Below are 16,744 nucleotides of genomic sequence, written 5' to 3'. Positions count from 1 at the left end.
CAAGAACAGGAAAACTATTTTGCCAACAGACATTATTGTGTAGACAAATGCCATTTGTTTTAAGCATTTCAAGTAGTGATTATGGAACCATTTCATTATAAAATAATAACAAGGAATAAATGTAATGATACTTTTAACTAGTTCTATCAGACCTTACTTTAAAAACAGTGAGCTGTACAGTCACTCTTTTAACTATGCCATCATAAACACTAGTTTTAGCAGAGACCATCTACATTTCATTTCCCCCATGTCTTCAGATGACCCAGTGATCCCCAGGTGGAAAACACTGTCAAGCTACAGGAAAGACTGGCCATACTTCCCTTTCAGCTAAAATATAATCATTTCAGAATTGCTTCTTGCCTTAAGCTTTAGAGATAATATACAAATATATTTGTAAGTATTTCATAAATATAACCTTATTAATTAAAAACAATATCAACATGAGTATCAAAATGGTATAAATGAATGCATATGGTTCAGTGCAATGTACCACACACAATGAACAATACCTTTTTTGAAGTTTCATCTTTAAGTATTCTATTTACTGAATTGTGAATACTATTTACTGAATTCTTCCAATCAAAGAAAAATAAACTGGTTATTAAAAACAAACAAACAGTTTTCTACCATAACTCACATGTTTGCAGAGGCCATGCCAGGGAAAAGAAACATATGCAACTTAGACAATAAGGATAAAAATGAGTTCTTAAAAGTTTATGCTTCTCTTTATTTTCTATTACTATTGTTGCATGTGAAAATGCACCCAAATGTTGTGAGGGGAAATGGGAAACCAAGCAAAGCACACCAGCCTGTGGTCGGCCTCCTGTGTGCCCCCAAGGAGTGAATTCAAGTAGACAGTGCAGCTCGCTCACCAGGCAGCGAAAGTACTCAGGGCTTCAAGGGGAATAGCAAGAGCTGATGTCTGTCAGACACCACGCAGCCTTCGAGTTTACAATATTTGTCTTTATCAACATTAGATCACGCGACATTCCTTTTGATGATGTCTCATCTTTGCAATGCTAAGCTTTTAGTGGTTGCTGTAATAAAAAGCCATGTCCATGCAAATCAGCGTGGAACAGGAAGAGGGTGGTAGTGTCCAGTTTGAGAATCTGAACAGTACCCAAGAGAAAAACAAATCCAATAATAAATAATGTGGTTTATAAATAGAATTTAAACAAAAATTTCAATTTAAGTTGTTTTGATAAACTAAGTTGTTTGGAAGTAACCATTTAAAAATGGGAAGAAAAACTCTTCAGCATTTCTTTTTGCCAAGGGGACACCATGAAAAACCAAGAGACTCAAGGAGTCAGTGACTCAAGGAACTGGGAACCTCACGGCCATCTGTGTGCCAAATACAAAGTGTGCAGACGTACCTCTACTGTAACAATAAAATGCAATTTTAAAATCCAGAGTTTAATTTTTATGTTGGAAAACACTGACAATATTGTCTCACTGAAATTTACATCTGATCAATTTTTTCTATAAAAAGTTGAATAAAACTTTTTATAGAAGTTTTTATAGAAGTAATCACTTTTTATAGAAGTGATAAAGTTCTGTGTGTTTATGTTTTAATGAACCTAAAAGTATCTCCACATCCATACAAATAAGGAATGTCTGCTTTGGGCCAAGATAAAGTAACATCAACAAGATTCACTCTCATGTCTAAAAACAACCCAAGAGGAGGAGGACAGTGAGGTTGAGGACGGGAAGCCAAGGCAGGAAGGCCCACGATCGTCCAGGCTTCCTGGCCTGGGAAGCTGGAGGCTGCAGCCCTGGGAAGGGTGCCAGCCTGCCTCTCTGAGTGGAGAAGACTAAACTTCGAGACCCGGGAGGGCACAGCAGCTAGAGCTCACCTAAACCAGTACTGGAAAAAGGAGCTGCACAGAGTGTGGAGGGCCTCCCTAGTGGCACAGACAGTAAAGAGTCTGCCTGCAATGTGGGAGACCTGGGTTCGATCCCTGGGTTGGGAAGATGCCCTAGAGAAGGGAACGGCTACCCACTCCAGTATTCTGGGCCTGGAAAGTTCCATAAACAGAGGAGCCTGGCAGGCTAAAGTCCATGGGGTCACAAAAAGTTGGACATGACTGAGCGACTTTCACTTCACTTTGAGAGTAGAGATCTGCACAAGTATTCAACTGAACACTGCTCAGCGCATATGTGGGAGGAAATACCAGAGGCCAGAGAAAGAACCAATCAAAGGATTCAAGGTAGAAAACTTTATGATACACAAGACACTGGGACAAGTACACAGAGGTCTTGCCTCAGGAGTGGAAAATAATTAGTCAGCTGTCTGAGCAGTACCGTGCCAGCAGTGCCTAAATAAATACTCAAAGCAAGACCTAAAAGGATCCAACTGTCTCCAATTTAACTGTGTCTCAGAACAAAGTCCAAAAACAGGTATAGGAATATGAAATATCCACCCAACAAGGTAAAATCCATACTGTGTGTGCTTAGTCACTCAGTTGTGTCCAATTCTCTTGTGACTTCATCGACTAGAGCCCGCCCGGCTCCTCTGTCCGTGGGCTTCTCCAGGCGAGAACACTGGGGTGGCTTGCTTTCCTCTCCAGGGGATCTTCTGACCCAGAGACTGAAACTGCATCTCCTATGGCTCCTGCGTTGACAGGTGAATTCTTTACCAATGAGCCACACGGGAAACTAAAATTCACACTATCTGGCATCTTATCGGAAATTAACAGGCAAAGGAAGAGAAAAAGGATACATATAAGAAAAAAAAAAAAAAACCTAGGACTGACATAATGTTATAATTAGTAGACAAACACACTAAAAAAGCATATCTATGTGTATATTATTAATGTATACAGATATGAATACAAGAACAACTGAGGAACATTTATAATCCAAAATATTTTAGAAAGGCCTAAGAATGAAAACTACATTTGGTAAACGATACTCTTAATAAATTCAACAATTTAAGTACCAGTTAAAACTACAAAAATAAAAAAAAGTTATACTTATCCTAATGTTTGCTTATGGTTTCTAAAACACTAAGAGACAAAAAACGTGAAACTAATGGAGTTGTGTACTTTCACTCCTAAAATTCTTCTGAAACACTGTAGAGTTTTAAATGCACGAACTAACTTATAAGAAAGAAGAAAATGGGAAAGGAAACAATTTGGAAACTATATTAAAAAGCAGATGGCTAAGTAGTCAGGGTCTTAGCTGACCCAGGCAAGAAGAAATTCACTTACACTCTAGCGCCTCCATGAAGCCTCAGGAAATCGGCAGCGGTGGAAGTAGTGTAAGGGTGGAGCTAAGACTGGAAAACTGGCTAACTTCTCATTAAGGAACAGCTCAATCTCCACATCCCCATTCCTTAAATAGCTGGCAATCCAGCACTTCCTAATTTCTAGCTTCAGACTAGAAACGTATCCCTAAAGAGTTCCATATTCTGGAACTGGGTTTTGAGGGGCCAGTAACAGCACCCTTAAGAACACTGAAGGCTCAGGTGTCTAGCCCCGTCTCACTCTACCCCAGCCCGAACACTGAGGGCCAGAGACAGAAGGCTTCTCTGGGAAGCTACAGAAGCTGCCTGGAGAAAGCCATCACCGGGCAAGGAGAAAAACTCAAAAGTCCTCAGAGTTAAGGAAAGACACTGCATCCTGGAAACAAGTAAAAAATGCTATTAAAGGAATTCAAAACATAAAAAGGAATTCTTGAAACTTAAATATGACAGTAGAAACAAACAAACAAACAAACACATGACAGAGGTGCTTAAAGATAAAAGGTGAATTTTCTTTCCAAGTAAAGAGTAAAGACAGAGGTGGAAAATGGCTGAAAATAACAGAAAGATTAGGGAACTAATACAAGAGGTCACAACAATGAATGGCTGATGTCTCACCATGAGAAAAGAAAAAGGAAGCAGAAGGGAGAAAAATCATCAACATAATACATATTTTAAAACAGAACTGATAACAGTTTGCAAATGTAAAGGGCCCAATAACTTCTCATCACGATGAAAAAGTGAGATCAAAACAAAACAACAACAAAAAATCAACTAGGGGTAAGGTGAGCACAAAATGCAGCCATAGAGAATGAATACCAAAAGAATCTCTCTAAACAGTAGGAAGTGACTGTGAGCAGTGGTGGCTGTTAGAAAGCAGAGAAGGTACTTTCTACATCAGGCTTTATAGAATTGCATACTTTTAATCCATGAGCATATTAAACTCATTTTTAAAGAGGTTTTAAGATCATTCTATGCAGAAGCCATCTTTATACAATTGTAATCCATTCTAACTCAGGAAGAGTGAAGTAAATTCTGTCAACAGTGAATTTGAGCCAAGTCATTATTCAATACAAATATAATTTCTCTTTCTGTTTCTCGAACAGATAACAAAGGCAATCTGGGATTGGCAAGTCAATAAAAGATACACATAAAGGTTCTCTTTCACTATAGCAAACAAGAGAGAGAGTAAAATTACAGTGTCTACTCCTATACCCTAGTGTACCTGCAGTTAAGAATCCACTCCCCAAATCTCTCACTTTTGTAATTTGGGACCAAAAAAAGGGATGCAATGAAGCAGAGAGGACTGATGGCAAAATGGAGATACACCAAAGGTGGTGGATCTCTTAGAAACCTAGTTGAGGCATTAATTTCTTTTTACAGTCATATTTTAATAGCATTTCAGGAATAAACAGCTGAGAAACTGATGTGGAAAAAATAGCTCATTGCAAATTACTATAACTTCTGTTTTATACTCACCCAAAGAATTTCATATAACTTGCCACCAAATCTTCAGCAATATACAATAATATGGCATTTTATGTATCCACATATCCCCAAATTTATATTTCCAGTACATTCCTTACTTCTAGACCTCCAAATTCAACTGCCCACCGACAAATGTATGTCAGTGTCTGTAAAGCACTCAACATGTCCAGCTCATTCTCTTCTCCAAACTAGTCCACAGTTACGTCTCAGCTATTATTGATCCTGAATGAGCTTTCTGAGTTCAGTGTGAGTTTTTACTACTTCAGAACAAAGACCAACTAACTGGTTTTGTGGGAAGTCTGAAACACAGTTACAAGCTTCCTTTGGTCCTGACAGAGAGCTGCTGTGCCTTCACCCGTGCACTTCAATCCACACTAACTTCAGGCACCATTTCCTGATTACATTTTCTCCAGGCTGTCAACAAGACGGCCTATTCACAAACATGGATTCTCATACCCACAAACTTTATGCCATTGATCACCCATGTCCAGAATGTTTTAATACTTACTTTTATCCTTTTTTATAGTACTACTCTACTTGTGTAGTACTATAACTCACAGTAATCTGTGCACTGTCTTGAGCTATTAGATTTACTGAAATAAACAACTGAGCTTTTACTGTTGGTGAGCATCACTAAAAGCATACTGTTTCCTCACAGGGCTTTGCTGTATTCATTACTACTGTGCCTGCCCAAATAAGGCTCCAGTTTCCCTTGACCATTTGTCTGTCTCTGGGCCTGCTTCTATTTGACCTTCTACTTAAGTAGCAAGCTAACGTTTGAAAATCCTTACACCTAACTTTTATTCTTGGTCTCTTACTTTTCTCCTAGTCAAGTCACTCAGATTTTCTAGGATAATGTTCATGAGGTATGACTTTCATATCCCACAGAAGACAGCGCTTTTCCTTTATTCTCAGTTCAATATTACCTTGTTACAACATATCAGAAGAATACAAAAAAAAAAAAAAGGTCAGTCTTTTTGAAATTGCAAGACTAAATTTATATATCTTAATATAATAAAGCAAAATGACAGCAAAGGCAAGTTATTTATAAACAATTACAATGTGTACAAATAAGAACAAAGTTCAAACCACTGATCCTGGTTTTTTTATTTAAGGTAGTCTGAAATGACAAGACAGCATTCAAGGAAATGGAATGCATCTTAATTTATGCTGTAAACTAAAGTTTAGTAACATATAAAACGATTCTATAATACCATTCACACCTGACTATGAAGCCAATTGACACAATTACCAATAATATTTTATTATGGTTTATATTCTTGGCAAGTCTACTATCAAAAAATATATTTCAAGTAGCTCGGAGTCTCTCATGTGATGACAAAGAAATTCAGGAATGAAAATGATGATGATAACTACCTACCTTCCTGCTTGCCAAGTGCCACACTGAGCAAAAGAAACATGTCCCCTCACTCAGTCTTCCCAGCAGTCCTGAGAGTGCGGTCCCAGTCCCCGCCCTCCCTCACAGGCCGGGAGAGGGTGGTAAGGCCTGCCCCAGCCACACAGGTTCTACAGGGAGGGCTTCAGAGCCTGCTATGCTTCCTAGAGCATGATATCGCCTACACGAGAGCCCTAAAACTAGGTAAACTGCCTTAAAATAGCACCACAAATTAGTGAAAGAGTCATAAATTAGTGAAAGACACAGAACACTGAAGTCTTGACACTTCAGAATTTTTTCTATTCTTACCATTTTACCTTTAAACATTTGGGTGGGGGAGCATGTATTTTAAGCCCAGCTTGTTCTCACAGAATTTTAAAGCTGGTAGAGAATTTGGATGCAGATAAAGAAACAGATTAACAGAGATGACTTGGTAAATTTATTTCATGTTCTTCCCCCCTAATTCCAAGTCATATGCTCTTTCTCCATCAATGAATTCCTGATTGAGTCACACACAGTATCAATAAATAGCAGAGAATACCTGGTAAAACAGATTTCTTATACCGAAACAAATACGCTTTTCTCCTAGAAGAGAGAAATGCCTACCAAATTTCAATGACACAAATACACAAAAATGATAAACCTGTGGCCACTTACACAGAATTCTTCTAATCATTACAGCTTTCAATAGAGGAAGATGAAAATTTGGTCTTAATATACAATGCACACATATACACCCAATGTCATTCCTAAGTTAGGGCTGATTAAATCACCGCCATGAAATAAGCTTTAAGCATTACTTCTGAATAAAACATCACCCATTTCACTTGCTGTATACAGTGATATAAAAATATTCAGTAAAAAAATTCCTCCAAACCTGAGAAACTACTTTTGTTTTTGGTTAAAAACAAAACCAAAAAAGAAAAAAACCTCAGAGTCACTGACCTCTGAAATTTAAAATTATGCTCTAATTACAATACCTGTTTGAACAACAAAGTAATCGTGTAACATGAAGAATCAGAACACAATGACTGCCCCAACCCCTGCTGACAGACTCTTTTAATTATACATTCATAGTCAGGCAAATGAGCACAAGACTTCTCTCCCTATTGCGCTCTTAATATGGAAGTTCATACCCAAAATCTCCTAGAAAGGAACTCTGGAAAGTGCTTCATATTTAAACAAACCAAGGTTTCAATAACCCATTTATGAATAATACATTTTAAGCCAAGTGATGAAGCTTAACAGATAACTATCTCCAGTTGTATATACAATCTTAGATCAGTTTAAGAAATGTACACTGAGGAACATTTCTTGACTTATATATAATTGCTCACTGACTCACTCCGGTTATAAAGTTCACTTCAAGAAAATTTTTAACTTGAGTCAAACAGGAATCATGTTCTCAAAGCAAGTTATTTTCTAATAATATACAGAGATTAGAATACTTTTATTCAGTTTGTTGAAATCATTATCTAGGAATGTCTTTATAGGCAGTAGGTATTCTAAAAAGGCTTATTAAATTTAGCATAGTGAAACAACTTGCTAAATTCAAAAAAGTGTCAGCTTAAGTAAGTCCTCATTCCAATTCTCATATATTAATTCCTCTAATTTAACTGTAATTACCATGTGTCAAGACCAAACTTAAGTATCACTAGTTATGGCCAAGTAATACCAGTCTGTCCCAATCATGACCAAAATCAGGAAACTTTCACTAGAGCTGAGCTGTTTATAGTATCCATGCCCATTTGGAAAGCTAAATATGATCTTGATGATGCCATAGGTCAGGCTGAAAAGACTGAACTAAACATATACAAACAGTTTCTTACAGAAGGACAAAAATGACCAGGTGATTTTTAATTTCATTTTCCCCAAGTTTAAATATCAGTGGCTGCCTAATGCTTAAAAAAAAAAAAAAAAGACTCTGAGGAACTGGCTGGAAATCCTTTTGGAAACTCTGGGCTACGTTTCTGCTGCTAACGATCACTCACATACAAGTAGTTACTGTCCATGGAGGCATGAAGTGCTTCCACACAGCATTAATAGAACCCTTTCACTATTCACATGTGAAACCTTGTACTGGATTTATTCTTTCCCCCATCTAGCAGACAGAAAGATTATTAAAGGCATAGAAAAACAACCATTTGTCTTAAAATGTGATGTTTTAAATTGAAGTATTTACTTACTGAGAGCAAATCAAGGAAAGGAGATTAAAAGTTAAAGATAACCATTTCTACTCATACCCATTTTATTTCCAAAATCGGCAAAAACTCAATTTCAGAAATCGCCTTTGAATGAAAAATTTTCCAGGTCCTCTCAGACAAAATGGGAGTATAGGAAACATCTTATCATTTGTTCTTTTGACTGAAGTCTTACTATCAGTTCAGTCGCTCAGTCGTGTTTGACTCTCTTTGAGACCCCATGCATGGACTGCAGCATGCCAGGCCTCCCTGTCCATCACCAACTCCCAGAGTTTACCCAAACACATGTCCATTGAGTCGGTGATGCCATCCAACCACCTCATCTTCTGCCATCCCCTTCTCCTCCCGCCTTCAACATTTCAAGTCTTATGTATATTACTATCTAAAAAGAAATCTGGAATCAGACTCTACTCCCATCTCTTAGCACTGACCATAATAAGTGCCGCATAACTACTCAATATCAAACCAAGCTCACAGAGCAAGCATGATACAAAAATGCAGTCATAGCTAATATTATTATGATGAAAAATAACATATATAGTGCTTTGTACTGAGCATTTTATATTCATAAAGTTAAAAAACTTTTTAAACCTTAGTAGAGGTAGTAGATATTATTATAATACCTGTTTCTCACTTGAAAATGACATAAACTAAAGGGCAGAAATCTGACTTACTCAATGTCGCTCGGCTAAACTTCTCATTATACACTTCTGCCCTAAAGATTTTACAACTAACAGTATATTAAGAAGACAAGAAAGGTTAACAACTGTAATATTTAAAGAACAATGAAAAAAGATTAAAATTATTTCACATAAAACTGTAACAAGAAACAAGATGAACATTTTGGTAAAACTACCTACAGGATAACTCGCTGCCCTAAGCAAACATCATTCCCAGGTCTGTGCTGGACGATCGCTCTAAGGACACAGCGAGTGAGTGGCAACACCTGGTTCCCTATCACAAAGCTTCTGTTTCCTGAGGGAAAATATTCAGAAAGTAAATTCTATAGATATTCAAAACAAAACAATTATTTGTTTAGCAGTGATAGTATTAGTTGCTCAGCCATGTCTGACTCTTTGCAACCCCATGAACTGTATCCACCAGGTTCCTCTGCCCATGGAACTATCAAGGTAAGAACACGGGAGTGGGTTGCCATTCCCTTCTCCAGGACATCTTTCCGACCCAGGGATCAAATCCAGGTTTCTTGCATTGCAGGCAGAGTCTTTACCATCCTAGCCACCAGGGAAGCCTCTTATTTGTTTAGAATATTATTTTAAAATATGATTTTTATATCCATTTGATGATATTCCTAGGAATTCATGATATTACCTTTAATCTTGGGCAAAGTATTTGAACCTTGGTCTCCTCATCTATAAAACAGAGGTAAGTTCTAACTGTGTTATGTTTGCACAGCACATAGAATAGTTGCCAGCTTTTCCTAAGTGATGTCACCATGGTATGAACAGGCTGCTATTTAAAATCAAAGAGTAAAATAAAAAGTGAAAAAAATAGTAAAATCAAAGAGTAATAGAAAATTACAGGAAATGACCTAGGAATATGGAGTAGGGATGACTGAACAATAGCAAATAAAATAGCATGACTAAAGTTATAATTAAAAAAAAAAAACTGAAAAAAACTTTTGGGGATAAAGAGTACTAGCTTAAGAAAATTACTTCTGTCAATAAAAATATATTAAACATATTAAATAAAACATGAGATTGTTTCAAAATACAGTTTTTAGGATAAAGAAGCTTAATAAAGATCCACCTGTAATCTCTGGGGTTGCAGACTGGAGAAGAGCTCAGCTGATCACAGGACTGGACTGCCTTCTGTGTAAGCTTTAGATTTGAAACAACACATAAAGGAGGACGACCACAGTTTCCCAGAAATAGGAATAAGCCATGATTTGTCCACCAGCTCTACACAAAGAGACTAATAGCAGTAAGTTAATTTTTTAACAAAAATTAAATAACTGGAAGAATAAGTTCAAATACTACTTCTTTAGTAATATTTTCCTAAGTCACTCCCTCTATTAGAATTCATCTCCTGCACTTTGCTTCCTTCCATAGAACTTTATGGGTTTATATAATACTACTTAATATTGTAATACAGTCCTCTGCATCTAATATAAAATAATAAGCCTCAAGAGAGCAAGACAGGTGTCTTTTTAAAAAATTTATGCACAATGCATCTGTGATGTTTTCCAGTTGCTAAGTCATGTGCAACTCTTTCTGACCCCGTGGCCAGGCTTCCCTGTCCTTCACTATCTCCAGAGTTCACTCAAATTCATATCCATTGAGTCAGGAATGCATCCAACCGTCTCATCCTCTGTCGTCCCCTTCTTCTGCTCAGTGCATTTTTAAATGCCTAAATAAGAGTTTGGTATTTAAGCAGTAGCTTAATATTTTTCTGTTCTTACACCTCTGCACAGATATGAACTTGTACCTCTTTTATGGTATTTTTAATCAGGTCTCTCAAATATTCAATGAACATGAATTTGAGCGAACTCTGGGAGACAGTGGAGGACAGAGGAGGCTGACATGCTGTAGTCTATGAGGTCACAAACAGTTGGACATGACTCAGCCACTGAACAGCAACTCCTCCTCAAATATTTATCTGCATTTGTCTTATTTTATATGTATATATATTCTATAAACTAAACGCTGTATCACATACAAACATACTAGTTCCTCAGCATATATGCATGCTACCATCCTAAGCACAATACAAAGCCATTTGAAGAACATTATTGAATTCACACTAGGCTTGTTTACCATGACTGTGTCTTTTCTTTACTCAACACATGCTAAACTACTGTTCGTCTGTATTAGAAGTCACTTCCCTAACGTATCAGGCAAAAGGTTTTGTATATAGTAATACGCACTGAAGAAGCTTCCCTGGTGGCTCAGCGGTAAAAAGTCCCCCTGCCAACGCAGGAGACATGGGTTCAATCCCTGGGTCGGGATTCCCTGGAGAAGGAAATGGCAATCACTCCAGTATTCTTACCTGGAAAATGACATGGAGGGCCTGCAGGGCTACAGTCCATAGAGTTGTGTCCAACTAGTTGGACATAACTCGGCAACTAAACAATAAGAAGCACTGCAGAAATGTCTGGAATAAAACATTCTCTACCCACAGAAGTGAACAAAGCACATAATACAGTGAGGAGAGAACACAGCTTGAATGCAAGCCCTACTTCAGGACCGTATTTCAGTTATCTCAGTAATAACCTGGACTAACTCACTCATACGTCCATTGATTTTTCAATAAATACTTACTAAGTTTTTCTACTACACAGAAGATACTTTCCTAGTGCACAAGGCTTATAACAGGTAACTGGACAAACATGCTCACCCTTGAAAAGCTTAGAGGCTAGCAAGGAAGAAAGGCATGAAATAAGTAGTAACACAGTACTTACAGCCGAGATGAGTGACAGACATCACAGCGCACTATGCTATAAAAGTGGAAAGAAGCATGACTGACCTAGGGTATACGATAACCCTGTCAGGAAACTTTATTTCCTCATTTGTAAAGGTTACAGGGCTGCCAGGACTGAATGAGAAAAACGATGCTGAAGGCAGTGACCAGCTCACAGTACCTCATACTTCTGCTGTCTAACTCCTATTCCTTGCCTAAGTCTTCTTAAAGATGGCTTTTCAGATAACAGGGATTTCCCTTAACTCCACTGCAGGACTTCGTTCCTGATATTATGTTAACATAAACAACCTTCGGGAAAGAACCAGTTCCTCAATTACAAAAGACTCTAAATTAAAGTCACAGTGAAAAAAAAAAAAAAAGGAAAGAAAGAAAGAAAAAAAAAGTAATAAATTAGGAATCAACAAACAATTCTTCCTATATTTTAAACAATTAAAAAAATAGGTAGCCACCCTCAAATACCTGGAATATAATAATTCTTTTCTGGGTAGTTACTGTCACCCTTGAAAAGTTCTGGAATTAATATCAGAATTAGTAAATAAAACCCATGGTTAAGAGTTTGTGTGTTTATCCAAAATGTTTGTAAATTTAACATTATTTAGTATATTTAAGTATCTTACGGTTATCTTTCTTATTTCAACTAAAATAAACATAGACAGGAACCCACCACACATCTCAGGAATTATTGTAGGGATGTGCTAGAAACATCTACGTTTTTAAAAAGCTCTATAAACACTTCTAATACACAGCCAGGTATAATTACTGTGAAATGCATACTTCTGCACTTCTTGGCTAATAATTTGGATGATATAATGTCTGATGATGATCAAAAACACAATACTGAATTGTCCAAATAGCTAAAGTATTATGAGCAGAGTTCTTTTTTTTCTTTTCCTTGCATTTTCGAAGTGTATTATTTCACACACCTATACTTCTCAGTGGATAAAAAGCAAAGTTAACTTCACTTAATTGAAAGTGAAAGTTGCTCAGTCCTGTCTGACTCTGCAACCCCATGGACTATAGCCCACCAGGCTCCTCTGTCCATGGAGGTCTCCAAGTCCAGAATACTGGAGTGGGTAGTCACTCCCTTCTCCAGGGGATCTTCCCAACCCAGGGATTGAACCCAGGTCTCCCACGTTGCAGGCGGATTCTTTATGTCTGAGTCACTAGAGAAGCCCGGGGTAGTCACTTAATTGAAAGAACCAGGTGAATCCAGGGTTTCATGTTCCTCCCACATTATATTGCCTATCACTACAAATCTATAAAAATTCAAGACTCTTCTTATAATCTTTATTAAAATTTGGTTAACAAAATATAAGAAGTGACATCTTTCTTATAATCCTTTAGTATAACTTGATTCACAAGACATAACCATAAAAGTCATACAGCTCATTAGTACAGAACAAAATTTTCCTTTTAAAGATACTGAATAACTTTCACTTCCTACGGGTACTTCTGAAATATAACCAAACCAGAGTAAGACTGTGACATGTCAAAGATGTTTAATAAATTAAAAACATCGAAACTATTCTTCAATGATGTTGTTAGCCAGATTTCAATGGATTTCAATCGAGTATGAATATAAGTATGAACATAATTAACAGAACAGAACACCACTTCAAACATTTGCATCTAATAGGTGGTGAAAGTGAAAGTGTTAGTCGCTCAGTCATGTCCGACTCCTTTGTGACTCAATGGGCTGCAGCCTACCAGGCTCCTCTGTCCATGGGATTCTCCAGGCAAAAATACTGCAGTGAGTAGCCACTGCCTTTTCCAGGGGATCTTCCCAACCCAGGGATCGAACCAGGGTCTCCCACATTGCAGGCAGATTCTTTACTATCTGAGCGACAAGGGAAGCCCAAGGTGGTGGTCAAGCTAAAAGAGGGTAAGTTTTAAAACTGTCTCTTACCTTCTTTTTTCATTCAATAGGGATTTTACTAGGCAAAAATAATAACATGAATGCTTTCCTTCAATAATTACAATTATGCAGCCAACATTTATAATTTCCCCAAAAACGTTCTTAAAAATCTTGAGCTTTTGCCAACTAAAACCTGGCCTGTTATACAGAAGATTTTTCAGCACTACAAATCATCACTTTTCATATATTTCACACATTATCCAGTGTTATAATCAGTGCTCAACGATTTTATTGTTATTATTATAATTTGTGCTAATTACCTAATTCAATTTTATCACCCAAAAAGGAATAATCTCTTAACAGAACAAAAAATAAAAAAATACATAAAAGTTCAGATGCTTTGTTTTCTTATTTGAAATCATTTCAAACATGCTCAAGTTTCAGAGATATGGAACTAAGTGAAATTCTTATATTCCTCTCCCTGTTATCAACTGACATCTATATAAGTGTATAACCAAATACTATTTGCTTTAAAAATCTTAATAACAGCTTTAAAATATGTTTCATCAGAATAAAAGCAAAAATAAACAAATGGGACCCAATTAAACCTACAGACCTTTGTTAAGCAAAGGAAACCATAAACAAAATGAAAAGACAACCTATGGAACGGAAGAAAATATTAAAAAATAATGTGACCAACAAGGGCTTAATTTCCAAAATATACAAACAGCTCATACAGCTTAATATAAAAAGAAAAAATCCAAACCAAACAACCGAATCACAAGATGGGCAGGAGCCCTATGTAGACATTTCTCCAAAGAAGACATCAAGATGGCCAATAGGCACATGAAAAGACGCTCAACATCAGTAATTATTAGAGAAACACAAATCAAAACTTTAAGGAGCTATCACCTCACACCGGTCAAAACAGCCATCACCAAAAAGACTACAAATAATAAATGCTGGAGAGGATGAGCAGAAAAGGAAGGCCTCCTAGTGTTGGTGGGAATGTAAACTGGAGCAGTCACCATGAGAATATGGAGGTTCCTCAAAAATCTAAAAATAGTTACCATATATCAAGCAACCCCACTTCTGAGCTTGTATCTTGAAAAGATGAAAACTCTAATTTGAAAGGATACATGCATCCCAATGTTCATGCCAGCACTATTTATAATACCCAAGACATGGAAGCAACCTAAATGTCCACCAACAGATGAATGGATAAAGATGTGGGATACACACACTCACAAATATTCAGTTCAGTCGCTCAGTCGTTTCTGACTCTTTGCGACCCCATGAACCACAGCACGCCAGGCCTCCCTGTCCATCACCAACTCCCGGAGTTCACTCAAACTCATGTCCATTGAGTCGGTGATGCCATCCAGCCATCTCATCCTCTGTTATCCCCTTCTCCTCCTGCCCCCAATCCCTCCCAGCATCAGAGTCTTCTCCAAAGAGTCAACTCTTCACATGAGGTGGCCAAAGTATTAGAGTTTCAGCCTCAGCATCAGTCCTTCCAGTGAACACCCAGGACTGATCTCCTTTAGGATGGACTGGCTGGATCTCCTTGCAGTCCAAGGGACTCTCAAGAGTCTTCTCCAGCACCACAGTTCAAAAGCAGCAATTCTTCGGCGCTCAGCTTTCTTCACAGTCCAACTCTCACATCCATACATGACCACTGGAAAAACCACAGCCTTGACTAGATGGACCTTTGTTGGCAGCCATAAAAAAGAATGCAATGTTGCCATTTGCAGCAATATGGATGGATCCAGAAATCACCATACTAAATGAAGTCAGACTGAGAAAGATAAATATTGCATGATATGACTTATACATGGAATCTAAAAAAAAAAAAGCTACAAGTGAACTTACTTGCAAAACAAAAACAGACTCACAGACATAGAAAACACACTTACAGTTACCAAAGAAGAAAAGGGTGGGGAAGGAAAACATACAAACTACTATATATAAAATAAACAAGGACTGACTATGTAGCACAGGGAACTATATTCAATATCTTGCAATAAGCTATAATGGAAAAGAATCTGAAAAAGAATCTACTATAACTGAATCACTTTGCTGTACACCTGAAACACAATATTGTAAATAAACAATACTTCAATTAAAATATACATAAACACACATTTTTATATATATATATCTTTCATTTGTGACCAAGGAAAACATTTTCACTGAGCAAGGAAGAGTACATTACTTGTCCACTAACAATTAAACACAATAAAATGTGCTTGGACAAGACACCCAAGTCTACTCTCTTTCACAATATCCTTGGCTCCACTTCCTCTTAATTAAGGAATGGAGGTAATGGATGTTATGTACCATCTAAATGAAATATGAATGTGATGGAAAACATCTGCCCAGGCCTAAGACAAACTTTGTAACATCCATATGAAATCACTGCAATGCTTATGAATTAACAATTACTGTGGCTAAGTTTTGGAGAAGGCAATGGCAACCCACTCCAGTGTTCTTACCTGGAGAACCCCAGGGATGGAGGAGCCTAGTGGGCTGCCATCTATGGGGTCACACAGAGTTGGACACAACTGAAGCGACTTAGCGGCAGCAGCAGTGGCCAAGTTTGAGAACAAAGTTCAATTTAAATAATGTTAATAGAAATCATTATAATTGAGAAAACATCTTTTGGAAAATGGTCACAGATTGAAGTAAAAGATCCAAAACTGCATGCAAATCTGACTCTTTCTCTTGTGTCCTCTCTCCACTAGGCCATACCAGAAGCATCAATGAACCCTTTCTCTTCTTAGTGACAGTCGCTTAGTTGTGTCCCTCTGCAACCCCATGGACTGCACAGTCTATGGATTCTCCCAGGCTGGAATACTGGAGTGGCTTGCCATCCCTCCTCCAGGGGATCTTCCCAACACAGGGATCCAACCCAGGTCTCCCACACTGCAGGCAAATTCTTTCCCAGCTGAGCCACCAGGGGTGGCCAAGGTTCCGTCTGTGTGAAGCTGCATCAGAAGCTCTTTCATTCTGAACCTCTCTCGCAGTCCTAGTCATCGGACTGTTACTACCGGCAGGGTTTGAGAAGGCAACTCTGCACGTCTATGTATTTCATCTTTTCATTTCTACCGTGGGTTAGGTTTCTA

At 37.6% G+C, this 16,744-nt stretch overlaps 1 protein-coding gene across 1 annotated transcript in view; it reads right to left on the bottom strand.

Moving 5' to 3' along the window:
* Positions 1–16,744, bottom strand: part of QKI (QKI, KH domain containing RNA binding) — a gene marked incomplete at its 5' end in the record, with an annotated part of 108,915 nt that overhangs the window by 43,352 nt on the left and 48,819 nt on the right. The gene's annotated exons all lie outside the window — the stretch shown is intronic.

Source organism: Oryx dammah, unplaced genomic scaffold (assembly GCF_014754425.2).
Source record: "Oryx dammah isolate SB20612 unplaced genomic scaffold, SCBI_Odam_1.1 HiC_scaffold_4, whole genome shotgun sequence".
Classification (NCBI taxonomy): Eukaryota; Metazoa; Chordata; class Mammalia; order Artiodactyla; family Bovidae; genus Oryx; species Oryx dammah.
This window is presented reverse-complemented; position numbering and strand designations above follow the sequence as displayed.